The sequence below is a fragment of the Ranitomeya imitator genome, chromosome 4, assembly GCF_032444005.1.
Source record: "Ranitomeya imitator isolate aRanImi1 chromosome 4, aRanImi1.pri, whole genome shotgun sequence".
NCBI lineage: Eukaryota > Metazoa > Chordata > Amphibia > Anura > Dendrobatidae > Ranitomeya > Ranitomeya imitator.
The window spans coordinates 608,689,695-608,707,396 of NC_091285.1; positions in this window are offsets into that span (position 1 = coordinate 608,689,695).

Here is a 17,702-nt window from a genome sequence, read left to right on the forward strand (position 1 = left end):
AAAGATGAACCCCAAAAATGAAACTTTCTGCACACCGAAGAGACACTTTGATCCCTTTACAAACAAAGAGTTAGCACGCAGGACCTGAAAAACCATTCTGACCTGCTTCACATGAGACTCCCAATCATCTGAGAAGATCAAAATGTCATCCAAGTAAACAATCAGGAACTTATCCAGATACTCACGGAAGATGTCATGCATAAAAGACTGAAACACAGATGGAGCATTGGCAAGTCCGAACGGCATCACTAGATACTCAAAATGACCCTCGGGCGTATTGAATGCAGTTTTCCATTCATCTCCTTGCCTGATTCTCACCAGATTATACGCACCACGAAGATCTATCTTAGTGAACCAACTAGCCCCCTTAATCCGAGCAAACAAGTCAGATAACAATGGCAAGGGATACTGAAATTTAACAGTGATCTTATTAAGAAGGCGGTAATCAATACACGGTCTCAGCGAACCATCCTTCTTGGCTTCAAAGAAGTACCCTGCTCCCAGTGGTGATGACGATGGGCGAATATGTCCCTTCTCCAGGGATTCCTTCACATAACTGCGCATAGCGGCGTGTTCGGGCACGGATAAATTAAATAATCGACCTTTAGGGAATTTACTACCAGGAATCAAATTGATAGCACAATCACAATCCCTATGCGGAGGTAGAGCATCGGACTTGGGCTCTTCAAATACATCCTGATAGTCAGACAAGAACTCTGGGACCTCAGAAGGGGTGGATGACGAAATCGACAAAAATGGAACATCACCATGTACCCCCTGACAACCCCAGCTGGATACCGACATGGAATTCCAATCCAATACTGGATTATGGGTTTGTAGCCATGGCAACCCCAACACGACCACATCATGCAGATTATGCAACACCAGAAAGCGAATAACTTCCTGATGTGCAGGAGCCATGCACATGGTCAGCTGGGCCCAGTATTGAGGTTTATTCTTGGCCAAAGGTGTAGCATCAATTCCTCTCAATGGAATAGGACACCGCAAAGGCTCCAAGAAAAACCCACAACGTTTAGCATAATCCAAATCCATCAGATTCAGGGCAGCGCCCGAATCCACAAACGCCATGACAGAAAACGACGACAAAGAGCATATCAAGGTAATGGACAGAAGGATTTTGGACTGTACAGTACCAATGACGGCAGACCTAGCGGACCGCTTAGTGCGCTTAGGACAATCAGAAATAGCATGAGTGGAATCACCACAGTAGAAACACAGACCATTCAGACGTCTGTATTCCTGCCGTTCAACTCTAGTCATAGTCCTATCGCACTGCATAGGCTCAGGTTTAACCTCAGGCAGTACCGCCAAATGGAGCACAGATTTACGCTCGCGCAAGCGTCGACCGATCTGAATGGCCAAAGACAAAGACTCATTCAAACCAGCAGGCATAGGAAATCCCACCATGACATCCTTAAGAGCCTCAGAGAGACCCTTTCTGAACAAAGCTGCCAGCGCAGATTCATTCCACTGAGTGAGTACTGACCATTTCCTAAATTTCTGACAATATACTTCTATATCATCCTGACCCTGGCACAAAGCCACCAAATTTTTCTCAGCCTGATCCACTGAATTAGGCTCATCGTACAGCAATCCGAGCGCCAGGAAAAACGCATCGACACTACTCAATGCAGGGTCTCCTGGCGCAAGAGAAAATGCCCAGTCTTGAGGGTCGCCGCGCAAAAAAGAAATAATAATCAAAACCTGTTGAATAGGATTACCAGAAGAATGAGGTTTCAAGGCCAGAAATAGCTTACAATTATTTTTGAAACTTAGAAACTTAGTTCTATCTCCAAAAAACAAATCAGGAATAGGAATTCTTGGTTCTAACATAGATTTCTGATCAATAGTATCTTGAATTTTTTGTACATTTATAACGAGATTATCCATTGAAGAGCACAGACCCTGAATATCCATGTCCACACCTGTGTCCAGAATCACCCAAATGTCTAGGGGAAAAAAAAAAAGTGAACACAGAGCAGAAAAAAAAAAAAATGATGTCAGAACTTTTTCTTTCCCTCTATTGAGAATCATTAGTTGGCTCCTTGTACTGTTATGTTTGCTAATGACAGGTGTTATGAAGGCAATCCAGAGACACAGTGTGCTTAGCGATCAGAGCGCAAACAGTGATCTGACAAATACCCAAAAATACAAGAACGAGCTCTGAGACGTGGAAACTCTGTAGACTGCACACCTGATCCTATCCTAAACACAACTAAAAGCGGCTGTGGATTGCGCCTAACAACTACCTAGGCAACTCGGCACAGCCTAAGAAACTAGCTAGCCTGAAGATAGAAAAATAGGCCTGACTTGCCCCAGAGAAATTCCCCAAAGGAAAAGGCAGCCCCCCACATATAATGACTGTGAGTAAGATGAAAAGACAAAACGTAGGGATGAAATAGATTCAGCAAAGTGGGGCCCGATATTCTAGGACAGAGCGAGGACATTAAAGCGAACTTTGCAGTCTACAAAAAACCCTAAAGCAAAACCACGCAAAGGGGGCAAAAAAAACCCACCGTGCCGAACTAACGGCACGGCGGTACACCCTTTGCGTCTCAGAGCTTCCAGCAAAACAAAAGACAAGCTGCACAGAAAAAAAGCAACAAAAAAGCAAAAAGCACTTAGCTATACAGAGCAGCAGGTCACAGGAACAATCAGGAGAAGCTCAGATCCAACACTGAAACATTGACAAGGAGCAAGGATAGCAGCATCAGGCGGAGTTAAGTAATGAAGCAGTTAACGAGCTCACCAGAACACCTGAGGGAGGAAGCTCAGAAGCTGCAGTACCACTTGTGACCACAGGAGTGAATTCAGCCACAGAATTCACAACAGACAGCTGTCTAGGTACCCCGCTGCACTAGGGGCCCCCAGCCAGGGGTGGACATACTGCTGATGGCACTGCTCCAAGGCCCAGAGGTGGAGGGGCGGCCCCTGCAGGCAGGCCCGGTATCATGCAGGATCGAGCCCCTCTCACTCCCTCCTGTAATCATGAAACACCCAGTGCGAGGGAGAGAGCAGGCGCCAAGTGCAGGAGATTAAAAAGGGGGTGTGTCATGCAGGGAGAGAGGCTGACCAATGAACGCTTTCCTCACCTCACCGTGACCAGACTGAGGAGAGCGCATACTGGCTGCTGTCCTCCTGCATGGTGCATCCCAATGGTGAGTACTCACCTACAGTCAGGGGCCCCACCGCACTGCACACAGGGACAGCAGTGGAAGAAGAGCAGGACTTACATTGTGTCTTCTGCTTCCTCCACTGTTCTAATCGGAGCAGGCTGCAGCATCTCCTCACAGAGAAGAGATGGGGAGGAGCTCACTGCACGGGACAGCACTGCAGAACCAGGGTGGCTGATATCAGTCCTGTCTGCTCTGTGCCCCATCCCCCACAGTGAGGTCTGCAGCTCTCTGAAACTGAACTGACCTACTCCAGGGCTCATCTGATCTCCCATACAAGATTAGTATGTGTGTATATATGTGCTTGTATGTGTATGTATGTGTGCATCTGTGTGTATCTATGTGTATGTTTCTATCTGTGTGTATATCTGTGTATGTATGCACGGTATATGTGTGTATGTATGGTATATTTGTATGGCTGTGTGTGTAAGTATATTTGTATGTCTATGTGTGTATGTATGTACAGTATATGTGTATGTGTGTATGTATAAAAAATAGTGCTCCAATCAGAACCAGGACCAGGACCATCACAACAGGAAATGTTTAAACCATATATATTTTTATTTAATAACAATAGAGACCATTAAAATATACAACCATTATATTACATGAAAATGTATATGCATATATATATATATATATATATAGTATCATATATATATATAGTATCATGAATGTGCACGTATCAATCAAATCATTAGGTGGCAGGTCACTCCGTATTATCTAGTATACCCCTAAGGACTCCATATGTATCAACAAACCATATTGCTCATATCATAAAGTGCATGTGCCAAAAAATCTATATAATATGAATGTGCATACAATGTGCATCTCCCCAAAATAAGTCAGATATTCTGAGAAATTAATTAAAGTGCATGATGTGCAAAACTATAAAGTGCTGTATAAAGGTGCTATATGTAAATATTCTCAGGAGTCACTTATAAAGACAGGGGAGTTGTTCTGGGGCCGCCAAAAACTTGATAGCGTGCACCCCTATCAAAGGGGAGCGAGCAATGGAAAACAGCTGGGGACTGATTTCTCATAGAACCTACAGCAGAACCAAACTGTCACCACTGACTATAATGAGCTACATTAGGTTCCCATCACATTTCAAAACTAGGCTCTTGTTCCTATCAGACCACACTCAGTCCATCTCCTCAGTTCACCTCTTTGCCCTCAATCCATCTCCTCAGTGTTTCTTTCTGCCTTCAGGCCGTTTCCTCAGCGCACCTGTCTGCTCTTAGCCACCTTATTAGCCACCTTATTGATGGTCTTCTCTGCAGAGCCGTCGTTAGGGGCAGGCAGACCAGGCAGCTGCTAATAGCAGCACACCACATGGCCGCTATGGGGCCCATGATTAAGAGGGGCCCGGTGCCGCCCCTCCCCTGCATTCAACTTATCGGGCATCATACATGCCAACATAGTTGAAAGCAGTGATGGAGGAGCGAACGTCAGATAATACACCCTCTCCCATCACTCCCCCTCTGATTCTGACTAAACATGTGCCAGCAGGAGAGCTGAGACACTCTGCAGAAGCCAGAGCAGGGGGGAGCGAGTAGGAGAGGTAAGTATTGTGTGTGTGTGTGTGTGCATTATAGTGTGTGTGTGTGTGTGTGTCTGCTGCACTATACTTTGTGTGGGAGGACTGCACTATACTGTATATGTGGGGGGCTGCATTGTACTGTGTGTTTGGGGGGCTGCACTATACTGTGTGTTATTATTATTATTATTATTTTTGTGTGTTTGTGGGGGGGCTGAATTATACTGTGTGTGGGGGGGCTACATTATACTCTGTGGGGGCTGCATTACACTCTACGGTGGCTGCTTTATACTCTGGGGGCTGCATTATACCCTGAGGTGGCTGCTTTATACTCTGTGGGGACTGCATTATACTGAATAAACACTTGAAATTGATCACTCTGTTTGTAAAGGCTCTATATAATATATGAGTTTTACTTTTTGTATTGAAGAACTGAAATAAATTAACTTTTTGATGATATTCTAATTTGTGAGAAGAATCTGTATATTATATATAATTTTCCGTGCCCTTTTTGATTAGAATTTTTTTCAGTTAATATTTTGGCTGAGTTGATCTCCAGCTTGTATGTACTGTAAATATATGATGCTTGTAAGTATTTAATTACGGTAATAGTCACATGTGTATATAATTCACATCTCTATTCTATGGTAATGAAAGGTTATTTTAAATCTTTAATACAAGTAATTATGTAGATGATCTATAATTCATAAACTTGTGGTTATTTATTACTAGATTTAATTACCGTATATTTTCTATTGATATGTTTTATAAAACCTTTAATCTCAGAGAAGCATTTAGATTTTGCTTTTCCTCTATGAAGAGATCAAGCGTAAAGGTAAGCTGACAGCTATTTCATGCTGCCTGTGGTCTGGGCAGCATGAATTGTACATCGGCTCTATAATTTCAGCCAGGTATATTTTACTCTGAAATACTGTGACAATTCATCGAAAACATATGTACATTTAAAAGCGGGAAAGAGACCGTACGCGTCTGCTGGCTAGTGGTTCCCTTTATAGAGAAAAACCTGTCACTCAAGGATAGCAGGAGAGATAAGTTGTGGGGGCACTGGACACTTGTGCTAGTCACCCAAGCATAATGGTCCCTGTCTGGCTTTTAAGGCTGTGTGCACATGTTGCGGATTTCCTGTGGATCTGCAGCGTTTTTTACCGTGCAGAAACACTGCAGATCCGTAAGTGATTTACAGTACAATGTAAATCAATGAAAAAAAATGCTGTGCTAGTGGTGCGGAAACGCTGCGGATTAAAAGAAGGAGCATGTCACTTCTTTTGTGCGGATCTGCAGCGTTTTTTTACCCATTCCATTATAGAAATCCGCAGGGGTAAAAATGCAAGAAATCCGCACAAAACCCACAGTAAATCCGCACAAAATCCGCATAAAAACGCAACAAATCCGCACCTGCATTTTCTGCCAAGAGATGCAGAATCCGCACAAAAAATTCCACAGGCTAATCCGTAACGTGTGCATTTAGCCTAATTGTATGTTTTCTCTGAAACACAGAGTTTATTACTGAAAAGATGAAGCCTGTGTCTGTAGTGTTGAGCATTCCGATACCGCAAGTATCGGGTATCGGCCGATATTTGCGGTATCGGAATTCCGATACCGAGTTCCGATATTTTTGTGATATCGGGAATCGGTATCGGGATTAAGATTCATGTGTAAAATAAAGAATAAAAATAAAAAACATTGATATACTTACCCTCGGACGCGCCCTGGTTGTCACCACTGCAACCGCCATGCTTCCCTTCCTAAGAATGAGCGCGTTAACCTTCGATGATGTCACGGCTTGTGATTGGTCGCGTGAGCGGTCACATGACGCTACCGCGACCAATCACAAGCCGCGACGTCATCGAAGGTCATTAACGCGCTCATTCTTAGGAAGGGAAGCATGGCAGTTGCAGCGGTGATAACCAGGGCGCGTCCGAGGGTAAGTATATCAATATTTTTTATTTTTATTCTTTATTTTACACATGAATATGGATCCCAGGGCCTGAAGGAGAGTTTCCTCTCCTTCAGACCCTGGGAACCATAGAGGATACCTTCCGATATTTGTGTCCCATTGACTTATATTGGTATCGGTTATCGGTATCAGCGATATCCGATATTTTTCGGATATCGGCCGATACCATCCAATACCGATACTTTCAAATATCGGACGGTATCGCTCAACACTATGTGTCTGATTCATGCTGCCCTTGTTTCAGGTAGCATGAACAAGCTATTCAGATCTTTAATAATGGTACATTGTATAGTTATATAATAGAGGTAAAAATAATTAATCTCCAAGAGGAAAGTGTTTATTCTTGCTTATTTTAGCCAGATTACATACGGTAACACCTGGGTCTACAAGCTCAGTATATTTTCCTAAATGTCTCCTGGCATGAAATTGGTTCTAATTGTCCATTCCAACCACACCATCTTTACTCTAGATAGCTCATTGACTAAGCTCTCTGACATTAATATCTTAATCAGCGTGTTGAAACCAAAAGATACGATAAGCACACATTTTTCATGCTGGAGTGAATCCACATCACTGTTTGACGCGCGGGTCACAGATAAAATGATCATGTTGACAGATTGGGCTGGAATTATAGATATGTATCTGATTCATTACTGTCTTTCCAAAGGCAACCTCAGAGCAATGTAACAATGTATTTCAGAAAGTAGGTTGAGATAACCGATTTGGAGAATCATTTTCTTACTTTACAAATGCCAATAACAAAGCTTTTTACCTTCTTATCTCTGATAGCTTGTCCCTATGACCAGGGCCAGTTTTGGGCGCTTGGCAAAAGTTTAAAGTGGTGCCATAAATGCTGACATATTGCACCGTCACACTCAAATATTTTGCATAATCCGAGTTCAGAGCAATAAATGAGCATGATCGACAATATTTCAACCTGTGATTGTACATGATAGGGAAAGGGGCCCTGCACTGCCCCTGGGGCTGGGGCTCCAACTATCTCTGCTCCCAAAGGTATCTCTGTTGGTGAGGCTGTTTGGGCCATGTGCCTTTCTGTTCTCCTGTTATCCCCTAAGCTGTCCCCTCCTGCCCCTGGAGGCCTGGGAAAAAAATGCTAGTATATAAGCACACAAGACAAACAGGGATAGCAAAAAGCAACTAACATACAAAACACTCACTAAAGATAGGGAGGCATATATGGAAGGGTAGGATTGCAAAAACCAAATGGGAGCAGGAAAATGAGGGACTCATACACCGAAAAACAGCATACAACAATCTCCAGCAGCAAAAACGATCTCTAACTCAGCACAACTACTCCAGGGAATCAGGGAGTAAACTTTCACTGGCAAGAAAGAGAAGGTCTGGACAGATTTTATAACTAGAGGAAAGGACCAGGTCAGGAGTAGCTGTGAGATGGAGCTTCATGTTTCTAACCAGCATGGAAAGGGTTCTTAACATCTTCAGCACCAAAGGAAACAATGTACGCTTCTGTCTTAATGATTTATAAACCAGGGGTTACCCATACCAGGATTCTCCACTACAGTGATTAAGCTGTCCTTGCTTTATTTATTCTTTATTGCGATTTTTCAGCTCGGTATTTCCGTTAGGTCTTCTTGACCACATTAATTGTTTATTATTTGCATTTAGCTACTTTTCCATATGCATATTATCTGTGGCTGGCAGTAATTACCTTATCCTATATGTCTAAATTACCATTTCTTACTATTTTGTACTAGCACTTTATACTGCCCCACTGACCTTATGCATGTGTTTATGTCTTTTGGTGTACCATTCTTGTATATTATATATTCCTATATTCCTGATGACTTCCTTCTGTGTGGTGTGTACATTTATACTTGTGTTCCCCCTGGTATTTCCCCTCTAGCAATCATTTAATCTTACGGATCCCCATATTGTGACTCTGCCCAGACGTGGCACTAAGGTGTGGCTGCCCTTATCAACTACTAGTCCACTTTCACTCTTTGTATTATCCTTTTTCTATTTTTATGAAATTACCATAATAAAATTATTGATTTTTTTTATATGCTCTGGTGTCAATTCCCTTTTTGGTTACTAAATGGGAGACCTGCGTTTCGCACTACGTAATGATTTTCTAACCCCTGATCCCCCAGGAGAACGTGACACACTTGTGATGCAATAATGAAGTTATTTGGCGCTAGTTTACCAACCTCTTTACACAGGATGAGGAAATATGATGGTGTAGCATGGCACAGGGGGGCAGCCGAGGTTGACGCACTAGTCTTCTTTTGCACCCCTGCGTGCTACATGAAAGCGTGAGTTCTGTCTGGTTGTGTGGACTTGTGCTATGAGGGCATCAAGACCTGTAGGCTGTATGTAATCTGTGGTGTGGACTGCCAGTTCCACATCAGAGATGGAGAATGAGGAAGAGCAAGAAAGGGTGTAGGAACTGGTGTCGCAGGGGGAGGAAACTCTAATAGAAGTAGGGCAAGCAATCCTCAGCATCTGGAGCACATTTGCCATGCCAAAGTGTGACTCGTGCCCCAGCATACACAGCGCTCACCCTGTGTGCTGGCAGGGAAATATAGGGTCCTTGGCTACAAGCGCTTGTCTACTTGTCGGTCGTTAAATGGACAATCCCACTAATCATGTTGGTAAGGGCCCGGTGATGTTCCTGGACACCTGCTGGTACAAGGCGGGGACACCACATCAGAAAAAATAATGGCGGCTGGGGACTGAATACCAAGGGACCAAATTTGTACACCTGTAGCAGGCCAATTTTTGGTTTTATTTCAAGCCAACAAAATTTCACACAAACCAAGATCTACAGTATACAGTACAACCACATTTGTACACCTGCAGCAGGCCAAATTAGCTTTTTATTTCAAAGCAACAAAATTTCACACAAAGCAGGTTATACAGTATGTATGACAATAGTCTACTTTTGAACAACCAAATTTGTACAACTGTAGCAGGCCAATTTTGATTTTTATTTCAAACCAATGATATTTCACGCAAATCAAATGCTACAATATATATGACAATAGACAATTTTTGAACAACTGTAAAAGGCCAATTTTTCTTTTTATTTCAAAGCAACAAAATTTCACACAAAGCAGGTTATAAGTATGTATGAAAATAGTCAATTTTTGGAGCAAAAATATTTTGTGAAATGTATGGCCGAGTGGTCATGTACGGCCAAGCGGTTTTTCAAAACTTTAAACCACCGTAATTTTACACAAACCAAATTGCACTGTATTGATGACTAACTGAATCCAGAAAATTTTTTAAAATGTGTTATTGGATTTTATATACCACCGTAAAGTAACACAAAGTACGTAATACTCTACAGATGACAAATTCAATAAAGTGTAGTTGATGTAGTCATACATTCATTAAGACCTTGTACAAAGAGTAAAGCCAGAAAAAAATTATAAGAGGGGTCATTCAGTCATCCATAGACCCCTAAAAGGCATCAACTAGGGGGCCTCTTTCAAATATTTGGAAAGTGTAGTTGATATACTCATATATCAAAGTGAAAAGCCTGGAAAAAATTATAAGGATGGTCATCCATAGACCCCTGAAAGACAACAACTGGCAGGCCTGATTCAAATATTTGGAAAGTGTAGTTGATATACTCGTACACTCATAAAGGCTTTACATAAAGTGCAAAAACAGGAAAAAAATATAAGGAGGGTCATCCAGTCATCCATAGACCCCTGAAACGCAACAACTAGCAAACCTCATTCAAATATTTTGAAAGTGTAGTTGATTTACTCCTACACTCATAAAGGCTTTCCATAAAGATCCCATTCCCAGTCTGAGAATACCAGCCAATAGCTGTCAGCTTTAGCTTGGCTGGTTATCAAAAGTGAGGGGACACAACGCTGTTTTTTTCAATTATTTTGTTAAATAATAACCCCTTTCTGACATCGGTCATAATAGTACGCCGATATCGGACTCACTCCCTTTGATGTGGACTCCGGCAGTGAACCCACAACTTTACCGGTATATGTCAGCTGCTTTGAACAGCTGACATGTGCCCAGAACAGCTGCGGGTGGAATCGCGATCCACCCGTGGCTATTAACCCATTAAATGACTATGTCAAATGCTGACAGCGGCATTTAACTAGGACTTCTGGCGATAGGGCCGGAAATCCACAGTTGACCCCTTCATGTGATCGCGGGTCACCGGTTCGTTGGCATGACAACAGAGATCTCCTGGAGACCTCTATGGTTGTCACTGCCAGCTTGTTGCGAGTGCCACCCGGTGGTCGGAGCTCATAGCAAGTGAGTAATTCTACTATATAGAGGTGATCTGATCATCGTCTCTATGTAGCAGAGCCCATCGGGTTGTGGCAGCTTCTAGTCTCCCATGGAGACTATTGAAGCATGCCAAAAGTAAAAAAGAAATGTTTTAACAATATAAAAAAATAAAAAAAATATAAAAGTTCAAAACACCCCCCTTTTGCCCCATTCAAAATATAACAATAAAAAAAATCAAACATACACATATTTGGTATTAGAATTGCCCGATGTATCAATAAAAAAAGATTAACCTGATCGCTAAATGGCGTAGCAAGAAAAAAAAAGTCAAAACACCAGAATTACTTTTTTTTGGCCTCTGCAACATTTCATTAAAATGCAATAACGGGCAATCAAAAGATCATATCTGTACCAAAATGGTATCATTAAAAACGTCAGCTCGGCACACAAAAAATAAGCCCTCACCCATCCCGAGTTCACGAAAAATGTAGACGCTACGGGTATCAGAAAATGGTGCAATTTTTTTAAAATAAAGTTTTAAATTTTTTTTCACCACTTAGATAAAAAAGAACCTAGACATGTTTGTGTCTGTGAACTCGTAATGACCTGCACAATCATAATAGCTGGTCAGTTTTAGCATTTAGTGAACCTAGTAAAAAAGCCAAACAAAAAACAAGTGTGGGATTGCACTTTTTTGCAATTTCACCACACTTGGATTTTTTTCCCCATTTTCTAGTACATGACATGGTAAAACCAATGAAGTTATTCAAAAGTAGAACTCGTCCCGCAAAACAAGCCCTCACATGGCCATTTTGACTGAAAAATAAAAAAGTTATGGCTCTAGAAGAAGGGGAGCAAAAAATAATAATGCAAAACCAAAAATAAATCTGGTTGTTAAGGGGTTAAAAAACCCACTTTGGTCCCCCTCTATTTCAATAGCCAGCCAAGGTAAAGTTTACAGCTGAGGGATGCAGCCTGTTTTGAACTCCGGTTACCTTTTGACGATAGCGCTTGGCACTGTAGTTATGTTCTCAGGCTCAGCTCAGTGTCTTCTGGATTCATGGCTGAGCAGTCGCATCATGCCACCTTTAGGCCATGCAGTCCAGATTTAGCACAATTGGAGCACGTTGTGGTATAAATGGATGATCATCAGACAAGTGAAGAATATGGTGTCTTATTTTCGTTAATTTTACAGCAATAAATGGAGGATTGTGAATGTTTATTTCAAATAAAGGAGTCTGCATTTTTATTTCAATTAAAGAACTTTACTCTGTGTATGCTTTATTGCATTTGACTATGAGGTTAATAATGGGGGTGTCTCACAGACGCCTCTCCATTACTTACCTGTGGGCTTGATGTCAGTTGATATTACAAAGCTGACATCAACCCCACAAATATTACCTCACTTGCCACTGCACCAAGGCAAGTTGGAAGATCTGGGCAAAGTGCCAGAAGTGGCACATCTCATAGATGTGCCTTTTCTGGTCCAGCTGCAGTCTGCTATTTTTAGGCTGGGAAGGGTCATATCCCAGTCAGAGCATACCAGCCCCCACCTGTCTGCTTTAGCTTGGCTGTTTCTTAAAAATGCAATGTTTTAAAAAAAATTATTTACAGCATTTAAATAAAAAAAACAGTATGAGACCCCTCTATTTTTGATAACCAGCCAATATAAAGCTGACAGCTTTTGGCTGCAGCCACCAGCTGTCAGATTTTCCTGAGCTGGCTAGCAAAAATAGAGGGGTCCTGACACCATTTTTTCCTTTTATTCATTTACTTATTTATTGCACAGTCACCAGCTTGTGAATACTCTCATCATCAAATGCCTGCTCTTTCTGCTATCTATGAGACTGGACGTATGATTAAGAGAGTAGTACTCTCACCAGCAGATGCCTGTGACCGTCGGTAACCTTTTCACTGCTGCTGGCTCACACCCTGTCATCTGTGTGGCAGCGTGAGAACTGGAGCGCTCTGACCGGCAGTAACAAACTTACTGCTGATCAGAGCCGGTGTTTCTCACGCTGTCACACAGATGACAGTGTGAGAAACACCAGATGTTCAAGCCCACCATTCATTTGAATGGGATCCTGGTACAGGTTGAAGTTTGGATACCATTCTGGTACCTGAACCTAACTTTTTTAAATGCTTGGCCAAACACGATGGACCCCAACATCCATCCACGACGGTCTGCCCATTACTTTTCAGAAAAAGTGGAGGTAAGTGTGTGGTGGATCATACACAATGCTCTGCTTTGTTATAAGTCTTCATAAGTGATATATTATGACTGTAAAGCACTATAATGGAGGCATGAAAACTTGGGGTCCAGACTGACAATTTTATGAGGGTGCTGATTGTAATTGTTATGCAGGGACAATGACTGGGGTTTAGGCCTTTTGGGGGGTTTTCACCTTGGAAATTGTAAGATGTATTGACTGTACAACTCACCGTCACCAATAATGGTTGTGTTGGTGGTAATTATGGCTAGTAATACTAGGACAACAACCGAAACAGATAATGCTGTGGGAAAGAGTAGGAAATAATAGTTAAAACTTCACACTATTTGGATCTTTACCTTCCCAATATTGCCAAGTCTCTACAAACTGCCTTGGTTCTAAGCAAAGGAGTTGTTATCAACAGCGAAAAGACTGCTTGTTTGTGTCAATGATCTGTAAAAAATGACATTTTTCAATATGTTCGTAATATGAACCAGTAGATGTCAGCAAGACACCAGTAGATATCAGCAAGAGTTTACTGATGCAATTTTAGCTCAAATCATCCTGCTAATTCCAGCAGCTTTGATCAAGACTAACTGCAGTATATGAAAGTGCAGATAAACGCATATCTATATTGATTAACTTTAATTCCGATGAGTCTTGAAACACTGGAGTCTGTCATCACAGCTGCAAGTGAAGGTTTGAAATGTATCATCAATGAAAATACAATGGTGTGGAGACGGGATTGTGATGCAATTTGTGATACAATTGTGATTGGTTCCTTCCTGTCCATAAGATAGTTTGGTCAAAATATCAGTCTCCATTTACTTCTCTAGAGTGAATGTCAGAGCATTCTTATAAAATACAGCTGCAGATTTAATTGAAGTTGTTGTTAAGCCTGTAGTTTTTACTTCTAAAGGCATAAAGGCAGCTTCTATCGATTCTTGCATTCCTCAAAAACTGAAAGGGACCCTGTTATGGTAATCTTCTGGTAAATAGAGTTTAAATCATGTGTAACTGGCTTACTGGAGCAGCAGCTGAGTCGCCCGCCAGGGCCGTGGAGTACCCAGCACCGGGTCCGTTGTTCACAGGGGGATGTCACTGTGGTGGCGACCCGCTCCGTGGCCCTGGGCGCCCATGTAAAAAGGATAATTGAATAAAGTTTATGTTCGTGATGCCACCTGTGGTATTCGGTCAATGGGGACCGACGCTGCTTTAAGGGGTCCTCTGGGGTGATGTAATGGCAGCTAGATGGTATAACTTCCCACAGGTGAAGTATATCTCCAGGGCTCCCGGTGTGTAGATGGAAGATGGTGAATGGCGCAGTAAAGAAAGAGGACACAAGTTTGCAGTCTCTTTACCTGGTTTACTGAAGACTTCAGGCAGCCACAGTCCAGGGTACCATATCACAGGGCAGGCAGGGTCCGGCCGGCTTGGAAGCGAATCCAGAGTCTCCTTTACCAGGTGGAGTTAAAAGCCTTCCTCTAGTACGATGGTGTTGTAGTTCCTTACTGCCTATGGCTTCAGATAAGGTCCCCACAGTTCTTCTCTCTGTCCCCCATATAGGATAGGACAATACCTGCATGACAGGTAACTAGAGCCTTTTTACAGAGACTCTATCACGCCCCGGGCTCTATGTGCTACTGTGTCTCAGGTGTGTGTGGCGAACAGGTAACTTGCACTTCAGCTGTCGTGTCGATTTCTGATGTAAGTCTTAGAGTCCCTTACAACCTCGGTGGTCTGGCTACCAGTTATTTGCGCCTGGCCAGGGAGACAGTCTGCTCCCCCTGGTGTCACTCTCCTGTGCTTTACTCTCCTGCAACAATGTTCGGCTTTCTGTATGTCTCTTTCCAGGGGCTGTAGTACTTCAGACTACACGGCCCCTTCAGACCTTCTGACACAATATGTCGGTCTGCTCCCTTCTGTCTCTCTGACCTTCTGACCACACTTTCCTTCCAAGCCACAATTTATATAGGGGCGTCACCTAGGAATAGGATCCCATGCTCCCCCTTGCGGCCTGGTGTGTGAATATGTTGTGTGTATGGTGGTTACCTGATAAGAGTTATCCTTCATCGCTTCCAAACGTAACATCACTCTCCTCGTGAGGAAAGCAATGCTACTGTGATGACCAGGACCCTGGGGCGCCACACAGCTACAGGGAAAAATAAAATTGTATCCACCCCACAGCTGCTCACTTCCAGTTATTGGGGAGATACGGGGAGCTATAACAGTCATCGTGCACTATGCAATGAACGCAGCTGTAATCACTCATAGGTATATTGACTGATAACCTGCCCTGTACATATCCACTGCAGAGCAGGCTGTCAATCAATGTGCTGTCAATGACCAATGACTGGAAGCAAGCAGCTGCTGGGGGAACATAACTTCATTTTCTCCCTGTAGCTGCTGCTCTGGTAAGTTGGTTGCATAGGATTTAAATGCTATTTACCTGCAGATAACTCTAATTTCTGCAGGTAAATAATGTTTCTCGATGTGACAGGTTCCTTTAAAAGTTATAGGATTTATGTGAACCTTCATTTGTGCACGTAATATATATTTGTTCTGTTGACTGTATTCAATGAGAGAATGATGTTTTGTGAAGTGTATACTAATTGGGCAATCTGTCTCTTTTTGGTGATCTGGATCACTTGAGCCCGCTCACCAAAAAGATCCTGCTCTTTTGATGCCAAGTTTGTCACTATTAAATATGTGTTCACCACAGGTGAACACACATTTAAGGAGAAATTAATTCAGCTGAAACCCCAGCCACCTTTGGCTACCAAAAACAGTCATCTTATGCTTAATGAGCGCCATGCAAGGAATTGGGGTGCCAGCAGGGAGCTGGCTCTTTGTTCTGGATCGGTTGCAAATGACCCATCACTAGAGTATATTGAGTGGGCTGTATGAAAGCGAAGGTGTGCAAGGATGGCGCCTGGTTGAATGCCTCCAGACTGAATGGCTGTTGGAGTATGCAGGTGGTTCTGGACATCCAAAGTAGAACATATGTGGGTTATACTGTAGTTGTGTAGTGACAGTGTGGCAAGAAAATGTGTCTAGCTGTTTGGAGTTGGAGTTGTGAGTTGTAGGGTGGGATTGAGCATATGGTGAAGCATCAGACCTCTCCCAGCTTGCCTGAGCATATAAGGGTCTGTGTTTCTCACCACCACAGAGGACACAAGCAGCAAATGGAGCTCTATGCTAAACACAAGACTGCACCTTGTACAACCCCTGGCAAAAAATTATGGAATCACCGGCCTTGAAGGATGTTCATTCATTTAATTTTGTAGAAAAAAAAGCAGATCACAGCCATGGCTTAAAACTAAAGTCATTTGCAGCACCCCATGGTCCTGGTCTTTGCAGTAATATAATTCTCCTCTAGGGGGGAGTGATGTTACGTTTGGAGGCAAAGAAGGACAATTGAATCCAGGTATCACAAACATGCAACACATTTCATACTCCAGGCCACCAAGGGGAGCTCTGCTCCTAATTATTAGGGCACTCCTCACACTTAGGTAAAACTGGTTGCCTGGGGAGGAAGTTAGTTAAATGCTGGCTGAGCTTGGCTCAGGTAGTTGTTCCCTGACAGGGGTGGGATCCTGTCAGAGATCGAGACAGAAGGACATGGAGCTGTGCATGCCCTGAGAGCTGCAGCTTCTAGAAAGAGACACTGAAGGAGAACTGTATAGTAGAGAGGGTGAAGAAGTCGAAGCAAAGGAGTGGATATCAGAGGAGTTCTGCCCTACACAGGCTGCCTCCTTCTGAGGCGCAGGATCCCGGTAGCCGGAATACCGAGGGAGCAACAGTCCTTTATGCCTTGCTCCAGAGACCGGCAGGACAGCTAATTTCACGTTACCTGCCCGCCCTATACCCAGGAGGCAAGGTGGCACCACTTAGAGGCTGGGGCATGATAGAGTCCCTGTAAAACTCCTCAAGCCACCGGTCATACGGGTTTGTCCTATCCATCTGGGGGACAGAGAGAAACATAACATCTGTAACATCTTCAACAGTTGTGAGGACCTTATGAGACGCTTAGCAGTAAGGTGCTACAACACCACGGCACTAGAGGAAGGCTACTGATTTCTACCTGGACAAGGGGACTCCTTATTTGCCTCCAAACTGGCTGGACTCTGCCTGCCCTGTGTGTTGTGAATTCTGTTGTCAAGCTCCCTCCTGTGGTCATGAATGGTACTTCGGCTGGTTCTGTCCATGGGCTTCCTCTGGTGGTTGTGAGTGGGGCTGCGGCTCCTGAGTTTCCTTCCACAGGTGACGAGGTTAATTCGTTAGCTGGCTGCTCTATTTAACTCCACCTAGATCATTGCTCCATGCCCCCTGTCAATGTTCCAGTATTGGTCTAGTTCGCTCCTGGATCGTTCTTGTGACCTGTCTTCCCAGCAGAAGCTAAGTTCCTGCTTGTTTTTCTCTGGTTTGCTATTTTTCTGTCCAGCTTGCTATTTTGATTTTTGTCTTGCTTGCTGGAAGCTCTGGGACGCAGAGGGAGCGCCTCCGCACCGTGAGTCGGTGCGGAGGGTCTTTTT